Here is a 14618-nt window from a genome sequence, read left to right on the forward strand (position 1 = left end):
AATCCCCCACCAAGAGATATGGTGCAGGTACTTGTGAAAGAATATGTTGAATTTCAAGTACTGTAAAGGGTGTATCTGGGGGCATATAAACGGAGACTATGGAAAACTGTATGGTAGGTAAGGTTACTCTGGCAGCTATGCATTGATGAGGACTGTTAATGTTTAGAACAGAGGAAAAGATATTCTGGCGGAGAAGGAGGGCACAACCTCCGTTAGCACGAATACCGGCAAGATGGTCATACCGGTAAACATTGTATCCCGAGATTTTCAGGGAATGTTCAGGTCGGAGGTGTGTCTCCTGTAGACATAAAATAGCAGGGTTCTCACGATAGATCAATTGCTGTAGCTCTGCATATCTGCTGCGTACACCGTTCACATTGTATTGTATGATATCAGTCATTATGTGGATCTAAATTATCATGGTGGCTTGACGGGTGATTTTCTCTTCTTATCTTTTCTAGGATTTCGTGCCGTTGACTGAGACTGCTTGGTCTTCGACCGTGGGGATTCGCTCGCAGATCGCCGCACGCCCGATCGCGATCTTGATCGAGACCGTGATCTCGACCCGTCACCAGAACAGGGAGCGCGACGTCGCGGCGATCTACCAGGCGTAGAGTCTTTCTCTGTCGCCACGGTAATAATCTTTTTTGGAATATAAGGCCTTATGTCAAGGCCACACGAGTCGTCTGACTCAGCAGTCTGAGTGGAAACGTCTACAAACGTCTGGGTTGCGCTTTCAATACGCTTCCCAGGTATACTAACAAGAGGTGGCGTTTGCGTAAATACATCTATTGCCTGTGTTGACTTTTGCAAAACTGCTGCATAGGACTTTTCCGTCGCCTTTTTCTGTTGATCTAAAATACGCTTACGCGCCTCGAAAAAGTAATATTTTCTCGGACTCTCAGTTCTTGGATATCATTCTCTACCATATACTTCGGGCAATTTTTAGAATTGGAGGCGTGGTCCCCAGCACAATTCACACAGTGCTCGGCGCTGGCACACGGGGATTCCCCATGGTCAGAACCGCCGCACCTTGCACATACGATGTTGTTTGTGCAACGTTTTTGCGTATGTCCGAACCGTTGGCACCTAAATCACCGCATTGGGTTCGGCACATACGCACGAACTGGGACACGCTCGTACCCGACAAGGATGTATTCTGGTAGGACAGGCTTTTCGAAGGTCAAAAAGACAGTGCTCAGCGGAATAGTCTGTCCGTCCCGCTTACGTAATAAACGGTAAGCCTTGGACACAGACTGTTCCGCCAGTTCTAGTTGGATCTCTTCATCAGACATACCGTCCAGAGAATCCGTATGCACTACTCCCCGCGTGGTGTTCAACGAGGAGTGCCGTTCGACTTTAATAGGGTAAGACCCTAGCAACTTCGCTTTTAACAGCGTCTCACTCTGTTTTGGAGATACCGTCTCGACGAGGAGACTACCGTTGCGTAGGCGAGTTGCATTTTTGACCTTCCCAACGAGTCCGTCGAGTGCGCGTCTCACGTAAAATGGACTAATGTTTTTCATTGTTTTTTCTGTTCCGTCCAAGGTGATACTGATAAACTTCGGAGGCGGCACTTTGACAGTTACTTTCTCAGGGTCCAAGTCCATAGCAATTTTCGTCAAAATTTGACCACCAGTCATATCAATTCCTGTCTTCTGTTTTTTATTATTTTTTTCTGAGGGAGGAGAAGAGGAGCGCAAAGAGGCCATTTTGAACTGGCCTCCCCTACGGAACTGTCGGCGTCAGCCTGCCACCGGGGGGGCGAAAGAAAAAGACACCTAAGAATTCTTCGCGGTCTGTGCCGGCCGTGGGGACCCCCCCCCCCCACAGCCCGATCCCAAGCAACCCACTTCACGCAAGTTACCCTTCAAACTGGTCATTACACACCTAATGGCAAGTCTTACACCAGAGGCGTGTCGCAGTTTTATGCCCCTACCACGGGAATAACCGCCCGTGGCTCCCCACTCTACACCGAATACAAGTGCCAGACTACTGCGGCTAACTCCGACCGACCCTCCCAAAGCCGGAGCAATCCGAGACCGCACGCAGCTTCAGGGGACTTGTGGTTGATTACACTGCGACACCCATACGTCAGCGGTAACACGTCGGAGCGATATATCCGCCCCGGCGAGCAGAGTCGGTCACCGGGACGTTTAAGTCGCTCCGGACCCCCATTGGGGTTCTACGTGAGTGTACATGACTACTGGTCCGGGCTCCGCACCTAGACTTGCATATAGGGGCAGTATGAAGGGTCCACTATTGCTTCGTTGCTGGGCGCCCTGTCGGGCCACACAAGTTGGAAGTCGCGCTCGAAACCGTGGGACAGGACCACGGAGATAGGAAAGATCCCCGCTGGTGAGACGGGAGTTATAAATCTAAGAAACTTAACCTAATAATAGATATAAGAATTAGAAGAAGAAGAATAAAGCCTCATCAGGCATTGTTAACAAATCCCGTCAGGGTTGCGGACGTGGCAAGAACAAAAACAGCGGGGATGGAGAGGTGAAAATGGCTGTGATGATGTGGTGGGCGTTCCGCATGCAATGGCGGCCGGCGGAGAGAAATAGTGATGAAAAAGATGAGAGAACGAAGAGGAGTGGTTGATGATAGGACGAAAAATGGCCGAAAAGAAGAGCACGAGAGCCACCATTGCACCCCCCGGTCACCACTTGGAGGAACCCACCTCGACCGGAAAATTGATGATGAACAGGCAGTTCGAGAATAGCCTACTATGAGTGAAAATGTAAAGGATGCATGAAATGCCTTCAGAAAGTTGTTTTTAATTTTCTTCAAAATAAAAAACTCACATTATGTTAACATAGTGAAAATGATGTTACAAAGTTTGAAATAAATTGGTTCAGCGATGTAGTGGAGATGGAGCGACGCTCCGGCACTGTGTTCGAAGGTGGAGCGGAGCTCCGGCACTGATTTCGAATTTTAAAATCTGTTTTAACATCACAATACTTTCCCAGTTAACGATATCTTAGTTAATGTCAGAATATTTAGTGATTATATTTTCTGTGCTTCCTTTAGAAAATCGGAACATGTTCGGAAGTAAAGGGTCGTGAGACCACTAGGTGCGTAGACGAAGTGTGTGCTGAGAAATGGAGGAAGAATCAGTGACAGGAGAACCACCAAACTAAACTTTAGTACGCCTGCGCGAACTGATCACATTCCTAGTTCACTTTCACTTCGTATCGTGTTTCGTTAGTTTTCGTGTCTTTGTAGATACAGGAGATTGTCTATGGTAGTACTTACCGAAATATTTTGTTTCCCAGTTATTTTACGAAGTGAATTTTGAACGGTTAATTTACTGCCTATAACGTGACTAAAACACTGTTTGAAATTTTTGTTTTCATCTATTGCCCTTCAGTAAATATGGGACGAAATAAACATAGGCAAAAACATTAACTTCTTTCTTTTCTCGTGCCATTGCTGATACTAGTGGAGTCATAAAAGATTTCTCTCCTGATATTGTGATATCTCAAGTCCATCGCTTCTATTTGATGGACCTAGTAATTCAACCAGAGATACCGTTATAAAAGATACAGACAGTTCCAGTATGACTGCGAAGAATATTCAACGTTATAATGTTCAAAATAGTGAAAGCCAAAAAGCCGGCCTACAAAGTGAGTGGCCGAATATATGAAATGAAGAAAATATGTGGTCAAAAAAAAAAAAAGCTGGTCCGTGTATTGATTGTAACCAATGTAACCTAGGCTGTAAATGTGTAAGTGAGTATTTCTGTATCTAATGAATGGCGCTCATATTCAGTAAATTACTACGGATCGAACAGATCAGATCAGCTTAAGTCACTACGAAATAAAATCATTGAACACAAGAAATCCTGTGCTCATAATATAGCACAAAAATTATTGGTACGTCTGAAAAGCAATCAATTGATAATGTTCGCGAATAAACGAGTGCACCCCACCATGAAACAACAAAAATGAAATTTATATCAGCTTCAATTTCATGTTCGCAACAAGAACTCAATTATCCTACATTCAATAATAGGATAGTAAACTTAACAACCCTCAAATTAAACACCCAAGAAGTAAACATCCTAAATAATGGATACAAACACAACTATCCACCAAGCAATATTAAAAAAGTAATAGAAAATACAGCAATAGAAACCCAACATATCATAGGCCTACAGAATAGTGAACATGAAAACAAAGAATTCCTACAATACAGCACCGCTAAAATAATATAAAAGTATGCAAAAAACCCAACCACCAAAAAAGAGTTCAAAATAGCCAAAAATCAACACAAAGAACTAAAACAATTAAAACAAAAACTAAAAGAAAACAACATTTTACACATAAAAGCAGACAAAAATGATACAGTAGTATTGATGAATAAAATAGAATATATAGATAAAACCAACGCATTTTTCAACAGCAACCAGATCACGGAAGTTAAATCAGACCCCAAAGAAACATACCAAAAACAAATAAAAACCGCTATAAAAAATGCACCTGATCTTATACCAAAAAATAAAACCCAAAGTTTCATCATGAAGAACCCCAAAGCACCCAGCTTAAAAACACTTCCTAAAACACATAAAAAAGAAATGACAATGAGACCAATAGTGAATTGCAGAGAAGCCCCAAATTATAAAATTAATAAATATTTATACAAATTCTTAAGTAACAACATCATTCAAGACATCCAATATACCATTATCAACACGAAACAAATCATAAAAAAACTCCAAAAACTAAAAACTACGAGCAACACCGAAATATTTTCACTAGATGTCACAAACTTATACACTAACATACCAATAGATGAAACCATCAACATTATTATCAAAAAACTTAATGAAGCTCAATTAGACAACAATCTAATTCAACAAATAACCCAATTACTAAAAACATCACTAAAACAAAATTATTTCAAATTTGATAATAAAATATACACCCAATCAACAGGATTAGCCATGGGTGACCCCTTATCTGGATACCTAGCTAACATATTCCTACAAGACCTATAAAACAAACATATAAGTAATTTAAACAACAAGTTCAATTTCAGCATCTACGCAAGATACGTCGATGACACAATAATAATATACGAAAACACCCAAAACACAGACAGTCAAATACTAGATGAATTCAAAACATAAAATTTACATTAGAACAAAGTAATAAGAACAGTCTTAACTTCCTAGATCTAAATATAATAATAGCACCCCCAACAATTACATTGAACATATACAGGAAGCAAACAACAACTACACATTCTATAAACAAACATTCAATACATCCCACCACACATAAAATTAGTAAATTCCGTTTCCTTATTGACAGATTACTCACAACTCCGCTAAATAAAGACAATTACAATAAAGAACTCAATTACATAAAGCAGATAGCCTCTGAAAATGGGTACGAAAAACAACTAATCAACAACTTAATACAAAAGAGGAAAACAGAATTACATAAAAAAGATTTTACAACACTACAACCCGAGAAAACAGAAAACAAAAAACAATGGCATAGCCTAACATATTACGGCAAGATTTCAAATAAACTCAGTAACTTTTTTAAAAAACAAAACATCAATATAACCCCCGTACCAACAACAAACTCAACAACATAATTCCCAATAACACCAACAATAATGAACCCCTCCTAAACAGCGGCATATAAAAGCTAAGTTGCAAAAATTGCACCAAAACTGACATAGGACAGACCCGGCGCAATTTTAAAATAAGATTTCGTGAACATACCTCCGATTTCATTTATAATAGAAACAGATCCAAATTCGCACAGCATCTCATAGATGAAAATCATGAACTAGCAAACATCAATGAAACTTTGAAAATACTAAAAATTACAAATGACCCCACAATAGAAACCGCTGAACAATTCCACATCATAAAAGAATACAACTCAGGAAGACCCCTTCTAAATGAACAAATAGCTAACACAAACAATCCACTCTTCAATTTATTCAAATTATTCCTGCCCAAACAAACGCACACACAGGTCCCACCAATCCCCCCTCCACTTCCGGTACTAGATAACGTAACTTAAAATACTGTGAGCAAGTCCATCACTTTAGTATCAGCCCAGCATCAAGCACGAGCAGACCAACACATGTCAAACCGTAAGTTAATTTTCTTTCGTAATAGCCATTACCCCAAGCAGTTTTAACCAAAATTAATACAATACCAGCTAAATTTTCAAATCAATTTATTAATATTTATTCACATTGTTACAGACACGCCAGGCTGAACTAAATTTATGGACCTGACAACCTCAATATTGTATCAGTAATATATCTATGATTTACATCAATTTCATCAACTACAATTGGATGAAACGTCTTAACAACACGCATTGTAACAAAATATAAACATGTTAGTGACAAAACGACACTGCGCTTTAGTTCAACGTCAAACATCAAGATCAACAGAAACTGCCCCATTCAACGAACTTTAAATCGGCAAATACAGCCAACATATGTTCAACGTGATTATAATCTCTCAAAGTGATTTTACAAAGTGTTCACATTTCAATGACTACGCTAACAGTGGTTACAATTCTTAAACAGTTTTATTTTTTATATATTTTAGATCAAATCACATGACTTGCAGTGATTTAAATCGGCAAATACAGCCAACACATGTTCAAAGTGATTTAAACTTTTAAAGTGTTTATACAAAGTATTCACATTTTATTAACTACGCTAATAGTGGTTACAATTCTTAAACAGTTTTATTTTATATTTTAGATCATATCATATGACTCGCAGTGATTTAACCTAACATAGTATGTATATCATAGATCAACCTAAGTTAAGTCCAAGCAATCACACTAATATGACCCGAAAATTACCACATTAAGTTCCATCTAATAGGCAAGGTTTTCATCATATTAATCTAACATTTCACATCTGAAGATGATACACAAGTATCGAAAACGTTAATGAAAATTTATTTATTTTATGATAAGCAAAGGCGGTTTTGTACACATATAATTATAGTCAAACATTATATCAGCTTATTACATTGAGCAGAATGACCACCCTTACAGTGACCATTTGAGCTCCAGAAGTTAAATGGAGTAGGTATTGGTGTGGACTTGCATTCTCCTCACAGTGCTGTTGAGATTATAGAACATGTCTCTAAGGAAATGAAGGCTAGAATTATTAGAAAAATAAAGGATATATCTGGGAAAATATCCGTTGTAACTGATGAGTTTACCAGCCTAAGTTCAAAATCAGTATTAATAGTCTATTCGAAATGTGAAATACGAAAAAACAATCATCTAACTATGTATTTTAGACCTAGTCGAACTTTCTCATCGAAAATCTGAGACAATATTTCAGAGTTTCAGTTCTACAGCAGTCAGCGCTCAGGACAGACGTGTGCGAGAAGCTCTGTTAGTTAGAAGGCAATATAGTGAGGTCATAGACCGGAGTGTAACGAATTCCGAACAGAAGAAATGGAGGTTACAATGAAGGGGTTGAAAGAAAAAGTCGAGGATTTCAGCAGGAAGATGGAAGAAATGCAGCTTGAAAAGAAACAAATGAAAAAGAAATTAAAATTCTGGGAGGATAAGCAGAGGAAGAAGAACTTACTATTTTTCGGCGTAGAGGAAATGGAACGGGAAAAGAACGAGACAACGTGCGACACTTTATTCAAAGTGTGCTGGGAGATTTTCAACATGGACGTGAGCGACGGACAAATTGAAGACGCCTGCAGGGTCGGAAGGGGGTTAAATCGACCTATCGTGGTCAAATTAAAAAACATGTTAACAAAGGAAAAAATTCTGTGCAGAAGAAACTCAAATATTAGCCTCGAGTTGGACTATGATTATGAGACGAGATATAGAAGAAGACAGTTGCTACCTTTTATGTGGGCGGATAGGAAGAACGGACATTTCGCCAGGCTGTATGGAGATAAATTGAACATCAATAATGAGACTTTCGATCTAGAATTTTGCTTAGAAAATTTAAATCAAAAGGAATTAGAGTCAGAGGATATGGAAGGAAACAGGAAGGACTTGAAAATGAAAATGAGGAAGATCATAAACAAGCAAATATGTGGAAGAAGTGAGATTAGTAGCCAAGGAAGTGTAGCAGAACTACAGTCTACGACTTTGGTGTTTAAGAGTGGGGAAGTGATAAAAGAGTGGTTAAAGATATAGAAACAATTAAGTGAGTGTTCAAGGAGTAAGAGTAACTATCAAAATAATCGGAGGGATAATGTATGAACGAATAAGTGAATTAGTGTCCAGAGAAACAATAGATGATAAAGAAGGTGACTAGAGGAAATGGAAGTATTTGTTAATAGAAATTGAAATTATAGAAAGAGAGGAATTATTTCAATGTAAGTTTACAAATGAAGGTTAAGTTGAATTACAAAAATTTATCGGGGTGAAAGTGAACAAATAAACATGTGATTCAGTGACTAATGGAGAAATAGGGGATAAGAATGATGACAGGAGTGAGGAGAGGTAGAAGTGATTGTAATAGCCCAGAAATTTTCATCCCATTATCCAAATATAATAATTGAGCATTGTATGAATCATCGACTAGAGTTAACTCTAGCCGACGCCGTTGATGAAGTAGGTGGTGTCAATCATTTTGAAATAGTCTTGGACATTCTATAGCTTTATACAGCAGGTCACCAATGAATCAACGTCAGTTAGCTGAATGCGCTGTACAGCTCGATCAAGCAATGAATAAAATCGGCCGCATTCTAACAACTATGTAGGTGGCCATTTGATTATGAACTGTTTCAACTGTTTGGTTTGGCTACAGCTCTTTATTTAGCCATTTTTTTAAACCAAAGAAGATATGAATAGGTCGTTTACTGATAGAAGCATGTATAACGGTTTATTGAGGTGATTTTCATCTATACAGTTCTTACTGGATTTGGCCAATAAAGTATGACATTTTAGCAGAAGTATCTATTCTTTCTGAAAAGTTACAGAATAGAAATGTCTCTATATTCTATGCAGACAAACTAATTATGCGCTGCATTCGCGTCATTGAATCTCTCGATTAGAAGCCTAACACGCGAGTTCTAGAGCTCCAAATAGCGATCAAGAAAGGACACTTTTGTTCCATACTATTATAATAACCTGAAGAGTATTTCCATTAACTGACAACAACTTTTGTCTAGTGTTGCAAACAACCTGAAGAAGAGACTACTTACAATAATATCTAGCCATGAATCTACGTCAACAGCACTTGATTTTAAAACTGTTGAATATGAAGAGCTCTTGAATCAAATCAAAGTTCTTGAATATGACCAGTAGCCTACCGATTTACCTGCGAGGTATGGCGAAGAAGAGATAGAACCTGGGGCGGCTCGTCCATAAGAGCTGAGAAGCTGCAGCACTCCCTGCTTTGACAAGAAAATAAAAATAATATTTATTTTAATTTTTAGAAGAATTGTTACAGCTTTTATTGGTAAATTGCTTTATATTTCATCTGGCCGGGAATATGTACTATTACCTTATGCATAATCTTTTTGCGCGTCGACTGTATTGGAATTGACACTGCATTCAAAGTCGTCCTGGGATCTGCAGCGTAGTCAGCTCATAGAGAGTGTGTCTTGCATGGTCAAGGGGTAGCGAGGTGAAAGGAAGCAGAGGGAAACTGCCGCTGTTTAAAACCCATATCTCGCTGCAGTGGTTTGCAGAGTCACCACAAGGTATCTTTTCTCTCCTCCCACACCGCTATTTTAATGCTGCGTCAAATGAATTCTCTATTCCCTTGAAACTTAATGACAAAATTTTTATTTTCTTTTCACATACTTATTGTTGTAGAATCTTATCGAGTTAATATAACGAAATTAATATTCTCTTTTGCCTTATTATTACGTATATATCCAGCCTCCAGCGGAACCTAATATTTGCCTTAACTCAAAATGATTGCACGAGTAGAATCCTTTTGATATAGCAGGTAAAATACGAAAGAGACTTCTTTTCCAGTTTTAGAAAATTGTTGACAATCAGTATATCTGAGTGTTGCTTTGGTGTGACGTTTTAATACTGTAACTTAACCAGTGCAAATTTGCAAGCATGAGTGTGTGTGAATTACAGGATATTAATTTTATTTTTCTCAACTTTCTCTTGCGGAGAATATTGATACAATGAAGCGAAATTAAAGGGTCGTCCGTTACCCGACTTAAATCTTACTTAAGTTCATCCAGCCGAAATAGTGCATATATATGTAAGGAAGTATAAAAATGAAATTTACGCTAAGCACTTGTGGTTACGTGGATGTGAACAAAAAAAAAATCTGTATTTTGTTTTCCTTGCCTCCTCTTCGATGGTGATGCTGCATGGACTAGGAGTGGTGTGACAGATTTAGTACATTTGCCCCTAAAAAGCAAAATGCACGAATTTTCGCAGTCTCACCTGAAACATGTTGTTTCATTGGCTATGTTACGCAATTGATACTGCTGTGCAATTAAGTGAAACGAACAGAACAAACATTCTCAAACATAATCAAGAAGTGAGAAAAAATCGTGAAATTATTTTTAAAAAATATTGATTGTATCAAATTTTGTGGCCAATATGAACTTCCCCTTAGGGGACATGATGAAAAAAACGATTCGAAGAACCCTCATGTATTTCGTGGGTTGCTACAGTTCGTGAGTAATCTAAACGAGCCTCTCAAAAGTCATTTGGAACATGCCACTGTTTAAGGTTATTCTAAGACAATTCAGAATGAACTGGTAAATTGTAAGTTGAGTGCCGATTTGAAATTCAGACTGAAATCGATGGTATTAGTTTTTCTTAGGGATAAGCAAATGGTCCCACAGACATCTCCCAACTAAGTCAGGACGTTTTGGTTTTTCGATATGTAGTGCATTTATTTTTGTCCTATACTTATTAGTAATGGTATCAAGAAGTGAAATTTGTATGTACCGAAATCTACTGCAGCTCTCCCAATCCACAAGTTGACGAGCCGCCACTAGATAAAACAGCTCTGCAATATGTTTAAACTAAACATATTCAAAGTCAAAATTGATTACCTTGACCACGTCCCCGAAGAATCAATTGCATAAAACTCATACCATGCAGTTCAGCTGAGTGCGAATGGGGATTTAGTATAATGAACATAATCATATCTCCTACCAGGAACAGTCTTTTAATATCACTTGTATCTTCATTAAACTGCATGGGTCTGCCCTGAAATATTGGAATCCGGAACCTTATATTTCAACATGGTTGATATCGCATCGTTCAGCTGATGATACCTGAACACGTGTAGCGAAATGGTCACATTAATATGTTGAGAAAAATGTATATTCTGGAATTTTGTAATATCGATATATTGTACAATGTGATGTAGTATGGTTATACTGTACTTTTGTAATACAATTTGTCTTATTTTTTGCATCCAAACCTTCTCCCTTCCCCAAAGGTTAAAATACATAAAGAGCTCCGATACTGTAAAGTTTGGGACTACAACCCTGAATTGGTTGCAACATGAGTGTTAATATATATTTCCTTCATTATCATCTAATTATTTTCCTGGTTATTTAGGAGATTTTTAGTGAGGAACAAGGTGCAAGATTCCACTAACATATAAAAAAAATAGAAATGAGGTATGAAGGAAATGGAGTGTTAACATGGTGATTGACTATTGTTGGATGTTGTAAAGAGACTGCTCTGAACAATGAGAAAGGTCAAAAAAGAGGAAATTTTAAATCCAATATTAAAATGAGGTTGTGAGTGTGATTGTTATTGGCTAACAGAAAATTATAGTGTATTGTAATCTATTTTTTTTCTCTACAAAATGCTTGTTGAAAATAATTGTTATAACGTTCCATAAAGTTACAATATCATTTATGCGAGATCGTGCGTATTTGCTTGCTTTCCGCACAAAACCAATACGCGGTAAGTGTGAAATACCACATTCAGTATTCCCAACTTAACACACATAACAATTTCCCTCTTCTTACCGCTTAAGCGCCATATTCATTTTACAGCTTTAGGCTTTTAACATATTATTTTTAGAGACGTTTAACATAGTAATAATTATAAATTGGAAACTTACCACTGCAATTTTACCTAAATTGCATTGTTAATTATTGGTTTTAAATATTTGCAAAAGTTAAGTATACTCTACAACACCACAAAAGTTACTGCATTTGTAATGCAAGTAACATTAAGGAAGCCGTGAAAAAATCAACAAGATTCCAGATGCCGATGTTATTACTGCAATATGTTATATAAATAATATTGTTAAAATATTAAAATGAAAAATAAATCATTACATAACTTTACCGTTTGTTTTAAGTTCGCATTGATAGACTGGGGAAAGAAAAGACAGACGTATATCACGGCCTGCTGGAATATAGTAAACACAGAATACATTTTATAGCAACAATGTTGAAGATAGATATTTTAGTTTTTAAAAGTTGCCGTCATTGAACAGAAACCAAGATGGAGATTTCATTGCAACTAATTAGAAATTCCTCTTTCAGGTATGTAATAAACGATCTTCGCACAAAATAATGTACGATACACGAGCGGTATGTTTGTTTTCATGTTCTCGGAAATTAAAAAAGCTCAACTACGTTTCGCTTTTTTAATCTTTTCCTCGAACATGAAAACATCAACATACCGCTCTTGTAACGCATATTACTATTCTAGGTAGCAATTAATTTGTTAGCATTTATTAACATTTTTATGATTTGTATGAAAACCTGACGTGTTGGGAAAAATTGAAGGTTATTGTTTAATTGAGCACAAAAATACATTATGAATCGTTTATCAAATGACAAACAACAAAAAAAGTTTCAAATTTCAGACTAGTGTTACCATCCACCGCTGTGGAATAACGGTTAGCCTATCTGGCCGTGAAACAATCGGGTCCGAGTTCAAAATCCTGATTGGGCAAGTTCTCTAGTTGGGGTTTTCCCTCAACCACCTGAAGCAGAATTGCTGGGTAACTTTTGGCGTTGGACCTCAGACTCATTTCGCCTTCATTAGCACCGTTTCATTAATCATTTTTAATAGTTACAGGTTGACCTGGAGGACTCGGCGGACGTGGTTCCGGGATTACCTTACAAGTGACATCTGTCTGCGGGAGCTGCACATATCCCAGAGAAACTGCAGAGGCTTCAATCAGCAGACTGCAGTAGACAGGGGAAGTGTAGCTCCCTCTGATACGGGATGGCGCCTTGGTAAGTCGCGGAATCCTCTCGTTAAGGATATAGCAGATTCATGTATGTGAATTGCGAACAGATGACATTGATCTGACTAGGCTGCAAAATAACATCACAGGGAGGCGGAGGGGCATTTCTGTTCACGCGGACTCCGTTAGACTGGATGCTGTATCTGAATCGATAATCCGGCATCAAGCAGTAAATCACGTGCTTGATGAGCAGTCCTAAGGACTTCAAAACTTATCCCAATAAAAGGAGGTTGCACAATAAGTCTAAGGTTTGCGGTGTATGCCTATGGGCCTCAAAAAAAAAAAAAAAAAAAAAAAAAAAAAAAAAAAAAAAAAAAAAAAAAAGTGAATTATCACTTTGTATCTCTTTCTTTCTTTCTTTCTTTCTTTCTTTCTTCCTTTCCTTCTTTCTTTCTCAACAAAACCTATTACTTTTCAATATTATGTGACATGTGCATCATGACATATATGAGCCTTAGATATTAAATATTAACAAAATCTGCCCAATAATTTATTAGAAACCACTGTACACATACGGATGTCATATCGAGATCCAATTCTTCAGTATCAGGGACACTGAAAACGTGTGTAGTAGTTTAGTGAAAATCTCAAATCCGATATCTTGTAATATCACATTAGTTCCTTTTTTTACAATGAGAAAGTAAAAGTTGTTACTTCAGTGTACTGGGACTTATACAAATCAAAAACAATTTCAGACATTACAGAGGTTAGGGGATCGAATCTTATATCTTCCGCATTAGGTGTCAACCTAGACTGCAACATAATTTGTGCATCGAGAAGCTTTGCCTTATGTAGATTTTGCGAACGTATTGAATCTATATTAAAGAAATGACTAGCTTGCAGCGCTGCAGTGTTATGAATGAGTTTGTGGACCGAGTGGGGCGCAACTGTTGCTGGTTAGAATATGCAAGCAAATCTCGGCCACATTCAGAAGCATAGAGTCAGAAACTGATAAGGGAACTGAAACCACTTGCAGATTAATGAGTTCTCATCCGCTTCTTGTGAGCATTCCAACTTCTCGTCATCAATTTCCCTTATTTACTAAGTATTTTCTAGAACGGCTTTTAAAAGCTTTCGAGCTGTAATTTCACCAGATCTTTTCCGCTATTTTAGTCTGATATTTCAGGAGATAAAGAATGGAACGAAGAAAGATAAACAAAAGATTCCTTTGCCAATATGACGCTGCATTAAGTTGGCAAGTTTTCTTTTTTATTTGTACAGAAATGGCAAACATCGGACAATTCAAACATGGTCTAATGATTATGAACACAACATTCTTAGTAGGCTACCATACTCGAATTAGTATAATGTCAAACAAAAAATAATAAGTTCCATACCGGGTGAGGCACTTAAAACAGGTCTTCTGAAAAATACGGCCATTTTTAGTGAAAGAAGAAAATTCTTAACACAAAAGTTGCTTAGCTTGAAGGGAGACA

The 14618-nt window shown here is 37.6% G+C and overlaps 1 protein-coding gene across 8 annotated transcripts in view; it reads left to right on the forward strand.

The window, feature by feature from the left end:
• The window catches only part of LOC138693211 (uncharacterized), a 693974-nt gene that overhangs the window by 555666 nt on the left and 123690 nt on the right, over positions 1-14618 (forward strand). For 2 of the 8 annotated variants that reach the window (XR_011330247.1, XR_011330245.1), the window contains exon 4: positions 13005-13171. The exons of the other annotated variants lie outside the window; for them this stretch is intronic. The gene's annotated coding sequence lies outside the window, so the exon portion shown is untranslated. The remainder of the gene's footprint in view (positions 1-13004; positions 13172-14618) is intronic. 8 annotated transcript variants of the gene reach the window in all.

This window comes from Periplaneta americana, chromosome 17 (assembly GCF_040183065.1).
Source record: "Periplaneta americana isolate PAMFEO1 chromosome 17, P.americana_PAMFEO1_priV1, whole genome shotgun sequence".
NCBI lineage: Eukaryota > Metazoa > Arthropoda > Insecta > Blattodea > Blattidae > Periplaneta > Periplaneta americana.